Here is a 17,279-nt window from a genome sequence, read left to right on the forward strand (position 1 = left end):
GCTTTGGTGTTAGGATGCCGCTTATCTCAAACTGACTTTGGGAGTGTTCCCTCCTCTTCAGCTTTTTCGAAGAGTTTCAGAAGGATTGGCATTAATTCTTCCTTAAATATTTGGTAGAATTCACCAGTGAAGCCATCGATTCTGGGCTTTTCTTTGATTACTGATTCAGTCTTCTTATCCTTTCTACTTATGGTTTCTTCAGGTTTCCTTTCTTCATGATTCAGTCTTGGTAGGGTGAATGTTTCTAGAAATTTATCCATTTCTTCTAGGTTATCTAAAAATTTATCCATTTCTTCTAGGCTATTATGAGCAATTATATGCTCATAATATCTTATGAAATTATGCTCATAAAATTTTATGAGTCTTTGTATTTTCATGGTATGAGTTCTTAATATCTCCTCTTTCAGTTTTGATATTATTTATTTGGGTCTTCTCTCTTTTTTCCTTAGGTAGTCTAGCTAAAGGCTTGCAAATTTTGTTTATCTTTTCAAAGTGCCATTTTCTCTGAGTTTGTTGATCTTTTCTATTGTTTTTGTAATCCATATTTATTTTTGCTCCAGTCGTTCTTTCTGCTCACTTGGAGTTTTGTTCTTCCTTTTCTAATTCCATGAGATGTAAAATTGCTTAATTTGAGATCTCTCTCTCTCTTTTTAAAAAAATATAGGAATTAATTACTGTAAAGTTTCCTTTTAGAACTACTTATGCTGCATTCCGTAAGTTTTGGTATATTGTTTCCCTTTTCATTTGTTTCAGTATTTTTAAAAATCCCCTTTTGATTTCTTATTGAATCCATTGATTATTCAGGAGTGTATTAATTTTTACATATTTTCAAAATTTTGTTTTGTTCCTGTTATTGATTTCTAGTTTCACATATAATATTGCACATTGTGGTTGGAAAAATTACTTGATATAATTTCCAGTCTTCTTAAATTTGTTCAGATTTGTATGTGTCTTAACATATGTATATATATGCATGTATATGATATACTGGAGAATGTTCTGTGTGCAATTTAGAATATGTATTCCATTGCTGTTGTATGTATGTCTATTATGTTCATTTGGTCTAAAGAATAGTTCAAGTCCAATTTTTCCATATTGATTTTCTGTCTGGATAATATATCTATTGTTGAAAGTGGGTTATTGACCTCCCTTTTATTGTACTGATGTCTATTTCTCCCTTCAGATCTGTTAATACTTGCTTTGTATATTTAGATGCATTAATGTTGTTGTTGTTGTTCACTCACTCAGTTATGTCTGACTCTGACCCCATGGACTGTAGCACACTGAGCTTCCCTGTCCTTCACTATCTCCTGGAGGTTGTTCAAATTCATGTCCATTGAGTCGATGATGCCATCCAAACGTCTCATCCTCTGTCATCCCCTTCTCCTCCTGCCCTCAATCTTTCCCAGCAGGGAAAGGTCTTTTCCAATGAGTCAGCTATTTGCATCAGGTAGCCAAAGTATTGGAGTTTCAGCTTCAGCATCAGTCCTTCCAATGAATATCCAGGACTGATTTCCTTCAGGATGGACTGGTTTGATCTCCTAGCAGTCCAAGGGACTCTCACAATTCTTCTCCAGCTCTGCAGTTCGAAAGCATCAATTCTTCAGCGCTCAGCCTTCTTTATGGTCCAACTCTCACATCCATACATGACTACTGGAAAAACCAAAGCTTTGACTAGACGGACCTTTGTTGGCAAAGTAATGTCTCTGCTTTTTAATATGCTGTCTAGATTGGTCATAACTTTTCTTCCAAGGAGCAAGCATTTTTTAATTCCATGGCTGCAGTCACCATCTGCAGTGATTTTGGAACCCAAGGAAGTAAAGTCTGTCACTGTTTCCATTGTTTCCCCATCTGTTTGCCATGAAGTAATGGGACTGGATGCCATGATCTTAGTTTTCTAAATGTTGAGTTTCAAGCCAGCTTTTTCACTCCCCTCTTTCACTTTCATCAAGAGGCTCTTTAGTTCTTCTTCACTTTCTGCCATAAGGGTGGTGTCATCTGTTTATCTGAGGTTATTGATATTTCTCCTGGCAATCTTGATTCCAGCTTGTGCTTCATCCAGCCCAGCATTTCTCGTAATGTACTCTGCATATAAGTTAAATAAGCAGTGTGACAATATACAGCCTTAATGTACTCCTTTTCCTATTTGAAACCAGTCTGTTTTTCCATGTCCAGTTCTAACTGTTGCTTCCTGACCTGCATACAGGTTTCTCAAGAGGCAGGTCAGGTGGTCTGGTATTCCCATCTCTTTCAGAATTTTCCACAGTTTGTTGTGATCCACACAGTCACACTTTGGCATAGTCAATAAAGCAGTCATTGAAAAAGCAAGAGAATTCCAGAAAAACATCTACTTCTGCTTTATGGCTTTCTTATCTACCTCAAATTTTGCTTTTATCCTGGAGTTGAAAATCTTCTCATTTAAAAAATTTTTCATATACCTAACTTCCCCCAATTACTTTGAAAAGTAACAAATCATCTCTCAATTATTTTTCTGAATGCAAGAACTGCAATTCCATTTCTTTTTTAGAAACCCACCTCCAAAGTGGACATGGCATCTCCAGCCTGGAGATATGGCTGTCATCCTGGGTTTCCCTTTCCTGTTTTTCTGGTTGGAATCCTCAGCCCCTTAGATCCCATTCCTATCTCTTTACTGGGTTATGCCCTAATTTTTCCAAAGACTATCTTCTAGGAGACTCCTTAAAAGTCATGTAAGGAAAATTTTCTTTAAAGAGAGTCTTTGTATGTCTGAAAATATCTTTATTCAATCCTCATACTTAAAGTTGAATGAGTGTAAGATTTTATTTTGAAAATAATTTTCCTCAGAATTTAAAAGTAGTGATCTACCGTTTTCTAGCATCCAGTGTTGTGTTGATGTTGTTCTGATTCTGTTATCTGTTTGAATGGTATATGTGTTCTCTCTCTCATCTCCTCCTTTGTTTCTCTCCTTCCCTCTTCTTCTGCTCCACTCCACCCTTTTAGGATATATATATATATATATATATATATATATATATATTTTTTTTTTTTTTTTTTTAAGTATTTTTAAGTTTCCTGATGTGATGTTTCTGTGCCTGGGTACTGAGTAGGCTTTTTCAATATGGAGACTTTTCCTTTAGCTTTGGGAAATTTCTTTGAATTTTAGATAATTTTCTTGCCTCCATATTCTCTGATCTCGCCTTCTGAAACTTCTGTTATCCCCAATCTTCTAGAATACTCTTCTGTTTTTCTCTTATCATCAATAATTTCTACCTCTTTGGTTTTTGTGTTCTATACTTTTTATAGGTTTTCCTTAACATTACCCTTGAACTTTCTATTCCACCCATCATGTTTTTAATTTTGAAGAACTCTATCTTGTCTGATTGTTCATGGTTTTAGATGTAATATTCTTAGTTCATAGATGCAATAATTATATTATTACTCTGATGCTGTTAGTGATCATTTCAAAATATTTTTCTTCTGTTCCCTGTATAGTCTCTCTTTTATACAAATCCCCCCACTTTAGCTTTTTTCCCCTAGACATTCCTAATAGCAGATGAAAACCAAGTATATTTTTTTTGTCACAGTTGTGTCTTAATTAAAGACAAATCACTATTTAACAATCTATAATCATAGAATGGAAGCTGTAGGGAACACATTTTGACATGACAGAAGAACTTTTGTTTTACCAAGGATCCACGAAGGGTCCCTCAAACAGGCTGCTTCATTTCCCATATTCCCCATCATGATTTTAAACTTTATTTGTTAAAATTTAAAAAAATTTTTACACTAACTTTAGAAGTTATTTTCCACTTATAGTTACTATTTCCCCATGTATGCAGTGTAATATTGAGCCTATATCATGTCTAATAGATTGTACCGCCCACTGTCCTAACCCTTCATGCCCCACCCCCACCCAAGTTTAGCTTTATAATTGAGGTTTAACTCATTTACTGAAATGTATATAGGATTCAGTTATACAGATGATAAATTTTACATATCATTACATTCATGTAACCACACCCAGATCAAGATACAGAATATTCCAATAACACAAAAAGCTCCCTCATTTCCCTTCCCAGACAATACAACCCCTAAGAAATAATCACTCTAAATGATTTCTATCAACAACAGTTTGTTTTACTTGTTCACAAACTTTCTGTCGCTGGATTCATATGTCTCTTTCATGTCTGATTTTTTTCATTCAATAATATAATGTGTGTGAAATTCATTCATTTAACCAAATATAGCAGTTGTTAATTATTTTTATGGCTATATAGTACCATATTATATAAATATATCATGATTTATTTATTCATTTATTGACCTTTTGAATTGTTTCCAGTTTATGTCTATTATGAATAAAGCCATTATAAAAATTGTAATAGATGTAAGCACTCAGTTCTGTGGAGTACATATTTAGGAGTGAAATGTAGATTATAGAGTTTATGAAGGTTTAGCTTTAAAATATATTTTCAAATCATTTTTCAAAGTGACTATATCAATTTATACTCCTGCCAGCAATGTATGAAATTCCCAGTTGATCTGCAGCCTCATCAACACTTGTTATTGTCAATTTAAAATTTTTAGTCATTCAGTGAGTATGTAGCAATATTTCATTGCAGTTTTTTTTTGTAATTTATTTTTTATTGAAGGATAATTGCTTTACAGAATTTCGCTGTTTTCTGTCAAACTTCAACATGAATCAGCCACAGGTATACATACTCATTGCAGTTTTAATTTGAATTCCCTTGCTAAGCTTATTGTGCATGATCAGTTGCTGCAGTTGTGTCCAACTCTTTGCAACCCCATGGACTAGAAGCCCTCCAGGCTCCTCTGTTCATGGGGATCCTCCAGGCAAGAATACTGGAGTGGGTTACCATTTCCTTCTGCAGGGGATCTTCCTGATCCAGTGATTGAACCCACGTCTCTTATGTCTCCTGCATTGGCAGACAAGTTCTTACCACTAGTGCTACCTGGAAGCTAAGCTTATTAGCTATTTGCATATCCTTTTTGTGCATGAAACCTTATTTAAGACTTTGCTCACTTTTAGAAAAGTTGGTTATGTATTTTTTCTCTATTTTGAGTAACAAATTACCTCAAGACATACTGGTTAAAAACACCAATAAACACATATTATCTCAGTTTCTATGAGTCAGAAATTCTGCTTACACTGGTGGTTCTGGCTTGGAATTTTTCATGAAGTTAGCATCAAGAGGTTAACTGGGCTGTAGTCATCTGCAGGCTTGAGTACAGTTGGAGGATCCGTTTCCAAGATGGTGTACAAGGCTGATAAGTTAGCAGCAGCTGTTGGCAGGAAGCTGTAGTTCCTTGCCACATGGATCCTTCATGGGATGTTTTGACTTTCTTCACAGCCATGTTGCTGGCCTTGCCCAAAACAAGTAGCTCAAGAAAGAGCAAGGCAGAAGCTTCTGTGTCTTTTTGATCCAGCTTTTGAAATAACAGTTTGTCTTTCCATAACACTATTCATTGCATAAATCAGTGTAGTTCAATATGGGAGGACACTAATTAATTGAGGGTGTAAATACCAGGAAGTGGCCACTGGAGCCATTTGGGGGATCTGGCTTCTACAGGTGTCTATCCTTTTATACTTGTTCTGACCAGAAATCCTGTGAAATATGAAACCTCTGTCAGAGTGACTTGAATTTCCACTCTCTTAATACTGCCTTTTGATGACTAGAAGTTTGTAACAGCTTTATTAAAATTAATCCATCTAAAGTGTACAATTCAATACCTTTAGCACATTCACAAAGTTATGTAATCATCACCACATTAAGTGTTAGAATATTTTCATCATCCTTAAAGGAAATCCCACACCTATCACTAGTCACTACTCATTCCTTCTGCAAACTCCCAGCCCTAGAAAGCCACAAATCTACCTTCTCTGGATATAAAATTGCCTGTTCTACAAATTCATATGAATTCATATGAATTAAATCCTATTCTTTTTTTGGATTCACTTCTTTCATTTAGCAAAATGCACTGAAGGATTATCAATGTTATAGCATATGATAGTACTAGATTCCTTTTAATCTATTGTAAGGATATATCATATTTTATTTATTCATTCAACAGTTGGAGGGTCATTTCAGATGCTTCTACTATTTGGATATTATAAATAATGCTACTATGAATATCCATGTATAAATTTTTGTATGAACATGTTTTCAGTTATCTTGGGTAAATACCTAGAATTGGAATTGCTGGGATGTTGGAGAAGGCAATGGCACCCACTCCAGTACTCTTGCCTGGAGAATCCCATGGATGGAGGAGCCTGGTAGGCTATAGTCCAGGGGGTCGCTAAGAGTCGGACACGACTGAGCGACTTCACTTTCACTTTTCCCTTTCATGCACTGGAGAAGGAAATGGCAACCCACTCCAGTATTCTTGCCTGGAGAATCCCAGGAACGGCGGAGCCTGGTGGGCTGCCGTCTCTGGGGTCGCACAGAATCGGACATGACTGGAGCGACTTAGCAGCAGCAGCAGCAGCATAACTCTATGTTTAACTTTAAAAAGTCTGTATTCTTTCAGAGCAGTTTTATGTTCACAGTAAAATTGAGACAAACGTACACAGATTTTGCATATACCTCCTGTCCCCACACACACATAGCCTCTCCCATTGTTAACATCCCCCAACAAAGTGATGCATTTGTTACAATTAATGAATTTACGTTGCCATATCATATCACTCAAAGTCCATAGTTTATATTACAGTTTACTCTTGGTACTGTATTGATACTTTCTTAGGATTTTGAAAAATGTATAATGATGTGCATTTATTATTGTAGTATCATATAGAGTACTTTCATTGTCCTAAAACTCTTCTGTGCTTAGCCTATTCATCCCTGTCTTTTGCCCACAACCCCTGGGAACTACTATATTTTTACTGTCTTCATAGTTTTGCCTTTTCCAGAGTATCATATAGTAAGAATCATACAGTATATAACCTTTTCAAATTGGCTTCTTTCACTTAGTAATATGCATTTAAGCTTCCTCCATGCCTTTTCATGACTTGGTAACTCTTTAGTGGTAAACAGTATTGGGCTTCCTCAGTGGCTCGGCAATGCAAGAGATGTGGGTTCAATCCTGTGTCGGGAAGATCCCCTAGTGAAGGATATGGCAAACCACGCCAGTATTCCTGCATATAAAATCCCATGAACAGAGGGGCCTGGAGGGTTACAGTGGGGTCACAAGAGATTTGGGTATGACTTAGCAACTAAACAATATTACATCATGTGGATGGATCACAGTTTATCTATTCATTCACTGAAGGTATCTTGGTTGCTTCCGAGAGTGGGAAATCATGAACAAAACTGCCATAAACAAGGATTTGTGTGGACTGAAGTTTTCAGCTTCATTAGATAAATATCAAGGAGTGTGATTGCTGGATTATATAAGAGTATGTTTAGTTTAGTATGAGGCCTGGCGTGCTGCAGTCCATGGGGCTGCAAAGACTCAGACACGTCTGAGCAACTGAACTGATGTTTAGTTTTCTAAGAAGCTGCCAAACAGTCTTCCAAAGAGGCTATACATTTTGCATTCCTACCAGCAGTTCCTGTTGTTTTACATTCTCACCAGCATCTGATGTCGGTGTTCTGGATTTTAGTCATTCTAACAGATGTGTAGTGGCATCTTGTTTTAATTTGCATTCCCTGGTGACATATGATATGAGCATCTTTTCATTTGTTTATTTACCTTGTGTCTATTTTCCTTTTGGCAAGGCTGTCAAAGTCTTTGGCCCATTTTTTCATTGAGTTGTTCATTTTCTTATTGCTGAGTTTGAAGAGTTCTTTGTATATTTTAGATAAGCCCTTTATGCCTTTTGCAAATATTTTCTCTCAAGGTGTGGCTTGTCTTCTCATTCTTTTGACATTATCTTTCACAAAGTAGTTTTAAATTTTAAATGAGTCCAGATTATTGAAATCTTTCATGGATTATTTCTTTACTGCTATATCTAAGAGTGACTGCTATATCCAAGGCCATCTAAGTTTTCCACTATGCTACCTTCTAGAAGTTTTATAGCTTTATATTTTACATTTAGGTGCATGATCCACTGAGTTAATTTTTGTAAAAGGTGTAACATCTGTGTCTACATTTTTTTTTTTGCATGTGAATGTCCAGTTGTTTCAGCACTATTTGTTGAAAAGACTATCTTTTCTCCATTGTATTACCTTTGCTCCTTTGCTAAAAATCAGTTGACTATATTTATATTGGTCTGTTTTCTGGATTCTCTATTCTATTTTATTGATCTCTGTCTATTCTTTCTCTAATACCTCACTGTCTTTATTACTATAGCTTTTAGTAAGTCTTGAAGCTACATGGTATCAGTCCCTCAAATTTATTCTTTTCCTTTTGTGTTGTGTTGATCATTTTGGGTCTTTTGCCTTTCCACATAAAGTTTAGAATCATTTTGTCAATGTCCACAAGATAGTTTACTGGGATTTTGATTGGAATTGCATTGAATCTATAGATCAGTTTGGAAAGAAATGACATCTTGACAATATTGAATCTCCCTTCTCATGAACATGGAACACCTCTTCACTTATTTTTTCTTGGGTTTGGTTCCTCAGAGTTTTGTAGTTTTCCTCATATAGTTCTTACACATATTTTTTTAGATTTTACTTAATTATTTCAATTTTGGGGGTGGTATGTAAATAGCATTGTTTTTTAATTTAAAATTCCACTTGTTAATTGCTGGAATGTAGGAATGTGTTGGCCTTTGTATCCTGCAACCTTGCTATAATTGCTTATTAGTTCCAGGAGAGTTTTTTAGTCCATTCTTTCAGATTTTCTACCTAGAAAATCATACCATCTGTGAATAGAAAGTTTGATTCCTCCCTTCTCAATCTGCATACTTTGTATTTCCTTTTCTGCTGTGATTGCCCTAGCTAGGACTCTGAGTGTGACATTGAAAAGGAGTGGTGGGAGGAGACATCCTTGCCTTAAGCTTGGTGGGGAAGTTTCTAGTTTCTCTAGTAAAATATTAGCAATAACTTATAGACTTTTGTTTTAAATCAAGCTGAGAGAGTTCCCTTCTATTTTTAGTTGGGAGTTTATCATGGATAAATATTCGATTTTATCAACATTTTTCTGAATGTATTGATATGATCATGTGATTTTTTTTTTCTCCTTTACCCTGTGAATGTAATGGGTTACATTAATTGATTTTTGAATTCTGAACCATTGTTGCATAACGGGGGTAATTCTCACATTGTCATGGTGTGTAGTTCTTTTTTACATTGTTGGGTATGATTTACTAATATTTTATTGAAGATTTTTGCATGTGTGCTCATGAGAGATATTGGTCTGTAGTTTTCTTCTATTTGTCTGGTTTAGAACTGGATATGGAACAATAGACTGGTTCCAAATTGGGAAAGGAGTACATCCAGGCAGTATATTGTCACCCTGCTTATTTTACTTATATGCAGAGTACATCTTGCAACATGCCGGGCTGGATGAAGCACAAGCTGGAATCGAGATTGCTGGGAGAAATATCAACCTCAGATATGAAGATGATGCTACCCTAATGTCAGAAAGTGAAGAGGAACTAAAGAGTCTCTTGATAAAGGTGAAAGAGGAGAGTGAAAAAGCTGGCTTAAAACTCAACATTGAGAGAACTAAGATCATGGCATCCACACGCATCACTTCATGGTAAATAGATGGGGAAAAAAATGGAAACTGTGGCAGACTCTTTTTCCCTGGGCTCCAAAATCACTGCTGATGGTGACAACAGCCACAAAATTAAAAGATACTTACTCCTTGGAAGAAAAGCTATGACCAACCTAGACAGCATATTAAAAAGCAGAGACATCACTTTGCCAACAAAGGTCCGTCTAGTCAAAGCTATGGTTTTTCCAGTAGTCATGTACTGATATGAGAGTTGGACCATAAAGACTGAGTACAGGGGAACTGATGTTTCTGAACTGTGGAGAAAACTTTTGAGAGTCCCTTAGACAGCAAGATCAAACCATTCAATCATAAAGGAAATCAACTCTGAATATTCATTGGAAGGACTGATGCTGAAGCTGAAGCTCCAGTACTTTGGCCATCTGATGTAAAGAGCCAACTCATTGGAAAAGACCCTGATATTGGGAAAGATTGGAAGCAGGAGGAGAAGGGGATGACAGAGGATGAGATGGTTGAATGGCATCACCAACTCAATGGACATGAGTTCTAGCAAACTCCTGGAGATAGTGAAGGATAGGGAAACCTGGCATGTTTCAGTCCATGGGGTCTCAAAGAATCAGACATGACTTAGGGAATGAACAACATTAGGGTAATGCTGTTGTAGAGTAAGTTAGGCAGTATTACTTTTGCTTCTGTCTTCTGAAAAAGACTAAAGAGAATGATATAATCTCTTCCTTCAACGTTTGGTAGAATTCACCAGTGAATTCATCTGAGTCTGCTGCTGTTTTGGAAGGTTATTCATTAGCAATTCAAATTCTTTAATAAGTATAGGCCTATTCAAGTTGTCTTTTTCTTCTGTGGGTTTTGGCAGATTGTGTCTTTTAGAAATTGGTGCATTGCATCTAGGTTATCAAGTGTGTGGGGATACAGTTGTTTATAGTATTCCTTAATTATCCTTTTTAATGCCCATGGGTCTGAGATGATGTTCCTTTTTTTCATTTATGATATTAGTGATTTGTGTCCCCTCTTTTTTAAAGATTGCCTTGCTAGAGGTTTTTCAATTTTACTGAACTTTTCAAAGAACGAGCTTTTTGTTCTTTATTGATTTCCTTCCTGTTTTCAATTGGTTTCTTCTCTAATTTTTATTTATTTTTTCCTGCTTACTTTGGATTTAATTTGCTCTCCTTTTTGTAATTTCCTAAGGTGGAAGCTTAGTGGATTGATTTTAGGCCTTTCTTCTTTTCAAAAAATTTTGGCTGCACCACACAGCATATGGGATCTTAATTCTCTGACCAGGGATTGAACCCGTGCCCCCTGCACTGGAACTGCAGAGTCCTAACCACTGGACCACTAGGGAAATCCTGTGACCTTTCTTCTTTTCCAATATTTGCACTCTATGCTATACATTTCCCTCTAAGCACTGTTTTCATGGCATCTCACAATTTTTAATTGAAAATATTTTAGAAACTCTGAGATTTTCTCAATGACCCATGTGTTATTTAGAAGTGTACTGTTTAATCTTCAATTATTTGGGGATTTTTCCAGTTGGCCTTCTGTCATTGACTGCTAGTTTAATTCTATTTTGACCTGAGAGGAGGTATTGAACGGTTTCTAATTTTTATTTTTTAAAAATTATTTGGAGGATAATTCAGTTCAGTCGCTCAGTTGTGTCTGACTCTTTTGTAACCCCATGGACTGCAGTGTGCCAGGCTTTCCTGTCCATTACCAACTCCCGGAGCTTGCTCAAACTCATGTCCATTGAGTTGGTGACGCCATCCAACCAACTCATCCTCTGTTGTCCCCTTCTCCTCCTGCCTTCAATCTTTCCCAGCATCAAGGTCTTTCCCAGTGAGTCAGTTCTTCGAGTCAGGTTGCCAAAGTATTGGAGCTTCAGCATCAGTCCTTCCAATGAATATTCATTCATACAGGATAATTGGTTTACAATATTGTGTTGGTTCCTGCTATATATCAACATGAATCAGCCAAAGGTATATACATATGTCCCCTCCCTCTTGAACTTTTCCACCTCCCACTGCTCTAGGTTTTTCACAGAGCACCTGATTTGAGCTCCGTGTACCACACAGCAAATTTCTGCTGGCTGTTATTGATTTCTAGTTTAATTCCATTTTGTTCTGAGAGCAGGCCATGGATGGTTTCTGTTTAAAAATTGTTTATTTTTTTAAAAATTTGCTTCGCTGGTGGCTCAGATGGTAAACAATCTGCCTACAGTGCAGGAGACTTGGGTTTGATCCCTGGGTTGGGAAGATCCCCTGGAGAAGGTCATGGCAACCCACTCCGTATTCTTGCCTAGAGAACCCCCATGGATGGGGGAGTCTGGTTGGCTACAGTCCACGCGGTGGCAAAGAATCGGACTCTTTAAAATTAGTTTTAATTTATGGCCCAGAATGTATCTCTCTAGGTGAACTTGAAAACAATGTGTCTTCTGATGTTGGTATGAATCAATCTATAGATGTCCATTATATCCAGTTGATTGTTGGTGCTGTTGAGTTTAGTTGTCCTTACTGATTTTCTGCCTGCTGGATTTTGTTCATTTCTGAAAGGGGAATTGAAGTCTCTATCCAAACTAGTGGATTTATCTGTTTCTTCTTGCAGTTAAGTTTGTGCTACACACATTTCAATGCTATGTTGTTAGGTGCAAATTCTTGTCTTCTTGAAGAACTGACCCCTTTATCATTATGCATTGCCTCTTTTTAAGCCTGGTAATTTTCCTTGCTCTGAAGTCTGCACTGTCTGAAATTATTTAATCGAGTACTCCTACTTTCTTTCCATTAGTATTAGCATGGTATATCTTTCTTTGTTAATTTATTTTTTTGTATTTATTTGATTGTGCTGGATCTTAGATGTGGCAGATGGGATCATGGAATGTTAGATCTTCATTGTGGCATGTGAGCTCTTTAGTTGCAGCCTGTGGGATCCAGTTCCCTCACCAGAGACTGAACCTGGGCCCCCCACAATGGGAGCTCGGAGGCCTAGCCACTAAACCACCAGGGAAGGCCCCATCCATTTACTTTTAATCTATATATGGGTTTAGGGTAGACAATAATATTTGGGTTGTTTTATGATCCACTTTGACATTCTCTGTCTTTTAATGTGTGTATTTGTACCACTGGGCTTCCCTGGTGGCTCAGCAGTAAAGAATCCACCTGCAATACAGAAGTCACAGGAGATACAGCATGTGGCCTCGTAGAATCGATCCCTGGGTGGGGAAGATTCCCTAGAGGAGAACACAATAACCCACTCCAGTATTTTTGCCTAGAGAATTTCAAGGACAGAGGAGCCTGGTGGGCCACAGACCATGGGGTCGCAAAGAGACACAAGTGATATAGTTTGATTAATATCTTCCATATTTGTTACTATTTTTTATGTGTTATACTTGTTCTTTGTTCCTATTTTTGTTCTTTCTGCTTATTGTGGCTTTGATATTTTTTATATTTTCTTTTCTTTCTTAGCATCAGTTATACGTCACTTTTTTTTAAGTTATCCTTGTTTGCAATACACATTTACAACAAATCCAAGTCCACTTGAAAATAACACTACTGCTTCACCAGTACTGTGAGCACTTTAAAGTGATTCTAATTCCTCTCTAGCACCGCTTATCATTCCATTTTTATAAGCATATGTAAATATGACATGTATGAGCATACATAATCACATAATCAAATAGTACTGTTGCTATTATTATTTTCAACAAAATGTTCAGTTCAGTCGTTCAGTAAAAAAAGTTTACCTTTCCTTAATCCTTGATGCTTTTCCTTTATGTAGATCTGAGTTTTTAATCTAGATTATTTTCCTTTTCTCTCTGGAGCTTATCTTGCTAGGCAGGTGTACTAACAACAAATTTGCTCTATTTTGATAGTCTTTCGAGTCTTTACTGTTCATTTTTGCAAGATAATTCCACGAGGCAGAGAATTCTAAATTGGGGAGGGGGTTTCTCTCAACATTTTAAATGTTACACCACTCTCTTCTTGCTTTCATGGTTTCTGAGATGTCAGATTAATTCTTACCTGTGCTCCTTTATAGGTAAGATATATCTTTCCTCTGGCTTCTTCCTGGATTTTTAATCTTCAGTTATCTGTGCTTTGAAAATGACATGCCTTGGTGTGGTTGGGGGCATTTACCGTTTGTTGTTCTGAGTTTCGTGGATCTGTGGTCTGGCATCCAGCCTGTTCTAACCTGAGTGTCATAAACTGGGTGGCTTATAAACAACAGAAATTTCTCACAATTCTGAAGGTTGGGAAATTAAAGATGGAGACACTGGCAGACCCAGTGTCTGATGATGATCTTCTTCCTGATTCATAGTCATCTTTTCACTGTGTGCTCACATGGTGCAGAGAGCAAGGGAGCTCTCTGGTGTCTATTTTATAGGACTCTAATCCCATTTATGAAGGCCCCATTATCATGACCTAATTACTTCCCAAAGGCCTAAACCTCCAAGTAACATGACATCAGGGATTAAGATTCAATTTACTGAAGGCACACATTCAGTCATAGCAGTCTGTTAACAGTCAGACATTAACATGGGAGAGATTCTCAGTCATTACTGTTTCAAGTATTTCTTCTGTTCTCTTCTCCATTTAGTACTGCCATGACATAAGAGCCATACCTTTTACAATTATCTCCTAGTTCTTTTTTTTTAGTTTGGCAGTTTCTATGAATTCCTTAAGCTCAGTGATTATTTCCTCAGCTATGTCCTGTTAATAAGACTGGTCAGGGCATTCTTTACTTCTGCTAATGTTTTTTATCTCTAGCATTTTTTTGATTTCTTAGAATTTCCATGTCTCTGCTTGCATTGCCCATCTGTTCCTGCATGCTAATCACAGTTAAATTCCCAGTCTGTTAATTCCAGCATCCCTGCCATATCCCTGTCTGGTTCTAATGCTTATTGTCTTCAAACTGTCAATTTTGCTTTTAACATGCCTTGAAATTTTTTTTTTTTTGGTGTTAGCTGGACGTAATACTCAGAAATTGCTGTTAAGCCTTTAGTAATGTGTGCGTAAGGTATGGGTAAGGTCTATACTCTTATGATTGGTTATCTTTTTGTGCTTGTGCCTCTGCCTGTAAACTTTTTAAGTGCTTCTGGGCATCCTCCTCCCCCCTCAACTCCTTCCCTTTAGGTGGGACAGGATGGCTAGTGAGCTAGAGTTGAGTATTTCCCTTTTCCAGGTCAGTGAGGCTCTGATAAAATCCCAGCATGTTGGGCTCTGGTTAGTTTCTCCTGGGACCGGATCTTAAGAGGTACAGAAGCTCTGGTGACATCTCATGGTGGTTCCTTTTCTTCTCCCTCTAACAGCACAACAGGACTTCTCAACATTCTCTGAAAAATTAGTTGAGCTGGCAAAGCCCACAGAACTTTGAGGATTCCCTTATGGCCATAGTACTGTTTGTTTTTTTTCAGATTTCTACTTGTGGGTTTCTGCTCCAGTATGTTGAGATTTTAATTTGCCTGTCTCTAGTTTGGGGGGCAGCAGTTTGCCCCATGACCTTACCTCTCTGTTATGAATCTAAAAACAGCTGTTAAATTGTTGTTGTTTAGCTTTTTGTTAGGATGGAAAGGTGACTTCCAAGCTCCTATGTGAACTAAAACCAGAAATCATTTGATAACCTTTAAATTCAAATAGCACATTTTGACTAAAGCCGAGTTTGTTTTTTTTTTTTTTTTTACAATTTTCAGCTAATTCTCCTTAAATTACCTAATGGGACAGTCTTTTGCACGGGGAGAATCCTATGAACTTGGTGACTTCTAGTTTTAATAAACTATATATCCATTGTATTGAAAAAGTAAATCAACCTGAACATAAGAGGCTTTACTTTAGGAAATGCAGTTTAAAATATTTTTTAATAAAGAATTTTAAGCTGCTGACATTTTAAAGCAAGCTTTAAATTCTATCATAATTACAAAAGTCAAGCATGCAATAAGCCAAATAAAAATTAGGGGAATTGGTCCCAAGTCTGAGAAGTAACATAATCCTTAGTTCCAAGTTTTGTTTTCATCTTGCCTCCTTTTTTCTCTTCACAATGAGCTTATTGTTGGAGCTTCTATTCCAATTTACTAAAGCTGAGGAAGCTCCTGCTTCTAGTATGGAAAAGAAAAACTGGGAGATGTGGTTGGAGAGACCCAGTGGGTTGTGTGGTTACATAATGAAGGTCTTTGAGGGTCACTAAAAAGTTTGGATTTATATCTAAATGCAAGAATCAATGAAGGATTTTAAAGCAAAGGGATGATGTGATCTTATTTACCTCTTAAGACATTCACTTTCACTGCGTAAGTGAAGATTAGGAATATGACTAGAGAGATGGCTACCAATTAGGCATCACGAATGACAGGAAGTATTTGTCAAGACTTTTGACTGTAAACAAAAAATGCCAGATGACAAGCAGAGAATTTTGGGGGGTCCGTTTTTAAGAACATTTGAAGTTTGTAGACTGCCGGAGCAAAGAACCGGGCTATGAAGTTTAATAGCCAAAGCCACACCAGAAGTCAGTTCAGTGAGGTCATCACCAACTGCCAAACCCTGGACACCACAGCCTATCCCACAGCTGTCAACACTAGACAAGAAATCTGTCAGCTAGAGACAGAAGAACCTCTCCACTCCTCAGGTCCACCCATTTCACATATTGCTGACATCTTTAAGGCAACTCTTTTATCACCTACCCACTCTAATTCAATTTTCTACTGCCCCTTGCTTCTTGGGGTTAAGGGTTACTGATTAAGTGTTGTGCAAACCCTTTTTGCTGAAATACTCTCAATGCAAAGGATGGCTAAAGAAGTATTTGGGATTTAGGGCGTCTATGTTGTGTCGTGTAGTCGCTAAATTGTGTCAAACTCTTTTGCAACCATGGACTGAGGCCTGCTAGGCTCCTCTGTCCATAGGATTTCCCAGGCAAGAATACTGGAGTGGGTTGCCGTTTCCTTCTCCAAAGATCTTCCGAACCCAGGGATTGAAACGGCATTGGCAGATTCTTTACCACTGAGCCACCAGGGAAGCCTCAATATTCATTGGAAGGACTGATGCTGATCCCAGTACTTGGACCACCTGATGCTAAGCAGCAGCTCATTGTTAAAGACCTTGTTGATGGTCAAGACTAAAGACAAAAGGATGGGTGGGTGGGTATGTGTGTGGCACTCAAGGGATGTGAATTTGAGCAAACTCCAGGAAGACAGTGGAGGACAGAGAAATCTGGATTGCTGCAGTCCACCAGGTCTAGGTCTCAGCTGGATACAACTCAGCAAGTGAACGTGGTTAGGTGGGCTCTACCTCTCAGGACTATTTGGGGAATATTCTGCTGCCGCTGGGATATATTCTCAGCATCTCTGCGTGCTGGGAAGCTGAAAAAATGACACATATACCAGTATGGCAAATTGCTTTTGCCTATGAGATGTTAATACAAAAGCTTGACAGGTACTTGACTTGTTTCCACATCATAGTGGGAGGAACGTGTTCTGGTTTGTCTGCTTCAAGGAGGCTGAGCCATGTGAAACAGATCCACACATCTGCAGTGCGAAGCAAACCAGTCTCTGCAGTCCATCAGTCAACCCCAGCTGTCCTACAGATGAGTGAGAGCCTGGCTGAGAATAGCAGCAAAGTCCTTATAGTATGCCTAAGTTTTAATGATTATGCAGCAATAGCTTATCA

This window comes from Giraffa tippelskirchi, chromosome 2, assembly GCF_054371585.1.
Source record: "Giraffa tippelskirchi isolate mGirTip1 chromosome 2, T2T-mGirTip1v1.2.pri, whole genome shotgun sequence".
In the NCBI taxonomy this organism is placed as follows: Eukaryota; Metazoa; Chordata; class Mammalia; order Artiodactyla; family Giraffidae; genus Giraffa; species Giraffa tippelskirchi.